Source organism: Apteryx rowi, unplaced genomic scaffold, assembly GCF_003343035.1.
Source record: "Apteryx rowi isolate R43461 unplaced genomic scaffold, aptRow1 scaffold_660, whole genome shotgun sequence".
Taxonomy (NCBI): domain Eukaryota; kingdom Metazoa; phylum Chordata; class Aves; order Apterygiformes; family Apterygidae; genus Apteryx; species Apteryx rowi.
Genome location: NW_020450939.1, coordinates 254276 through 257788, shown reverse-complemented (window position 1 = coordinate 257788; position 3513 = coordinate 254276).

Genomic DNA, 3513 nt, shown 5'->3' with positions numbered 1-3513 from the left:
CGCAACCCTCTAATTCCCCTCAGTACCTTCCTCCCTACTGGAGAATAATCTTTTGGCTGTGCATAAAACGTGGCTGAGGACAGAGTGAGTCTGGAGTGCTGCAATCATCGCTAAAAATATTACAAGAATCCTCCCCCATCCCACTCCTTCARTGACCATCATTGTCCTCCTAGATGTCTCAGTGAAAGAACAGGCCATTCCTGCACAGCAGAGTTTCCCTCACATCTATCACAGCCTCATAAATTTTCAGGCCAAAAGGGACCGTTCTGGCGTACGATTCTGTCTCCTGCATGCTGCACGCTCTACATTTCCTCTGAGTTACAGCTGCGTGGAAGCAGAAAGCATTTGGCGAAAGCATTTCTCTCCTAAAGGCTCTCGATTTCCCCCCCCAACGCGAAGACAGCGCTGCTCTTGGCAGTTTGCTCTGGCAAGCGATCACGTTGCAAACGTGGGGCCTTCCTTCTGATTTGAACGTGGCCCAGCTTTAGCTGCCAGCCGCTGGTTCTTGCCGTGCCTTCTTCTGCTTGACTAACGGACCCTTTCACAGCCAGGTCACCAAAGTACCGACTTTGTTTCCAGGAGCRGGGCCTGTCTTTCCGTGACGTTTGCCCACAGCATCCTGCCTTGGGAGACTGACGTTTGATGGGAATCAGATCAGAAACCTAAGCCACCTCTGTGCTGCACTGAACCACAGAGGACTTTTCTTCCTCTTGAGACGCCCTCGTCTGTTGAGAGGAGCCGTGGCCAGGCCTCGCTGGAGGGGTCGTTTCATCCATCCTCAGCGATCCTTCCTCGCCTGCTTCGCCGCAGATCCCTCCCCTGCCACGTAGCCAGATGCCCCGTGGTGTGCCCCGTCCATGACCCAGCGCGGTGCATAGCACAAGGGCTGGCAAAGATGATGCTCAAGTGGTTTGCGAGCTATCCAGAAGGTTGTTACGGCCCCCCCTGCCCCTTCTCTCTCAGTCTCCACCAGGCTGTCCAGAAGAATAAAGCTGTCCTAGGGCAGCTGAGATACAGCGCGTGGAAGTCTTCACATCTTTACTGACTTGTCTGGTTGCAAAGACTATTAAACAAAAAGCGTTTAAATACAACTTGGGATAAGACCTCCTCTGATGTGCCTGTCTCCTCCTTTTCTACTTTCTGCAGTTTCTTAGGAGCGTGTGTAAGGCCTGCAGGAGTCAGGGAGAAGATCTCCCCTGGCTTCAGTGAACTGAGGAAGGTCCCTGAACTGCTTTATCTTGAAATCTTCCTCCATATCTCCTGCCAGCCCCTCAGGCTGAAACCTCTTTGGCAGGCRATGCAAAGTGTTTCCTTCGCCCGGCTCAAAGAGACACTGAGCCTGAGCGGAGCTTTTGGACAGATCAGTGATAAAAATGATCCTCACTAACAGCGAAGACCTCTCCCTGGTGCAGAGCCATCGCTTTCCCTGGTGTTGTTGAGTAAGATCCCTGAATCCTTATCGACAAACAAGGACAATTTATGTATTTAAAACGATGTCGAAACTATTCAAACCAGCTCTTTGCCAGTCTGGGTTCCCTTTCCCCCATCTTAGCAGGAGACCAGTGTCACGGCGCTGCACAGCAGGGATGTGCTCACAAATGCCCGGTGCAAAGCAAAATTACATTTCTTGCTCATGTCCTTATTAAAACTTCCTTGAATTTAATCACCGTATTAAAGGCACATTTTCAGTTCACTGGCAGTTCAAGGCCTGGGGAAAAAGAAAAAACCCTGGGAGAAGCAGTTAATCACGTTGAGGCAATGTGAATGAAATGATCAAAAATAGAAAGGAGAGACCATTTGGTCTTCAAAATACCTTCTAAATCTGCTCCTGAACCGTGGGCTCTGGTAGGGGCGAGATGCATGTCCGAGACCAAATCTCCAGAGCAGAGAAGTTCAATGAGCATTTCCATGAATCAGGCACAGACGGAGCATGGGGGTCTCGAGCAGAGACGCTGAACGAAGGATATTCATGGCCGAGGGTGACCTACCTCCTTACCCCATAGCTACATGGACCTTACCCTATAGCTACATGGACCTTACCCCATAGCTATGTGGACCTTACCCCATAGCTATGTGGACCTTACCCCATGGCTACATGGACCATCTACAAATCCAGCACACAGAGATGGAATAACATTAGTTTTGCTCCATGACGTTGTCCAAAGAGGAGGCAAAGAGTTGGCGCGTGGTGTCCCCTTAGCAGAAGAAACATGGCGCTGAGACGTAGCTCTCGGGTCTAGGAAAGCGGAGATGATACCCTGACCATCAGAGCAGAAGAGGTCCTGGAGCAACTTCCCCGGATGGAGAAGTGGAGGAAAACCCGCCTGTTTCCAGGCGGAAGGGAAGTGGTGATGGAGCTGTGACGTGCTGTCGCTGTGCCGGCGCGGTGGGTCCCACCGGGCTTGCTCCAGGCACCCCCCACGTCGTGTTACGTGAACCTTGTTGACTAGATTGGCGTCAACACCAACATGAAGAAAACTACCAGGCAGACGCTGCAGACCCCGAAAAGGCTGCGTGATTAAGCGCGTCCTCGTTTCAGGCAGCCAAGCTGAGATATTTGTGGGAACAGCAGGTGCCGACAACGCCAGCTGAAGCCTCGGGAAGCGCAGGGAGCGAATACTTGCGAAAACCACATTTTGCGTGCGTGTCCAAGCAACCTTAGCGAGGAGCATTGCTCCGGCCCCTGCGGCCGAGTGCGTGGGCACCGCTTTGGGAACGGGGTGAAGGGGTGTGTGAATGCAATCAGGCCAAACGTGCCCGAATCCGGGCCCCTTGCCGGAGGCTGCTCTCGTTTCCGGCTGGGTTTATCTCCTGGGATCCAGAAAYAGCAAAGGTTGCCAAGAGCTTCCTTCGTTTCGGTGCGTGGCCCGGGCTTCCCGTGACTTCCTGGGCAACCGGCGCCGATTTTCTCCGGCAAAGCAAAAATAGAGGCGTGAGGTTTGCGGCGCCTGCTCAAAACCTGCCGCGGCCGAGCCCGAAGGCGTCGTTTAATGCYGAGGCTCGGGGAGGGGAGCGGAGGGAGGAGAGGGCTCAGGGGATGGCTGTGATTAGCAAGCTCATTTGGAAGACGAGCAGGAGTTGCAAGGCCGGGCCTGGCCCTGCATGCAGCTCCCTTGGCGGGCACAGAGCTGGGACGGAGGCTCCTCCGTGGGAATGACCGATGTGCCAGCAGGGCAAACGGCGCTGCTGCCGTCTGCGGTGACCGGGGGCTCAGCTGAGCGCCGCTGCCTCACAGCTCAGCAGCGCGCAGGCACCACAGACCGTCTTTGGGGCCGCACGTGCTACGGACAGCGCGTGCGTGTGCTTTTGCTTTCCCCATGCTGYGGTGTTCCCTGAGGGAGGGCACCTTTGGCGTCCCCCCCGCCTCACTTCCCCCCCCTACAGGTGCCCGACAGCTCAGGCATTTCAGCAGGCTAGCTCCACTGCCCATACAAAACCGCCCACCCCTCCAACACGCGGCCGCCGTTAGGCTCCAGAGTGAACACCCCCCTCGGCCGAGGGGAGGGGGGGGAG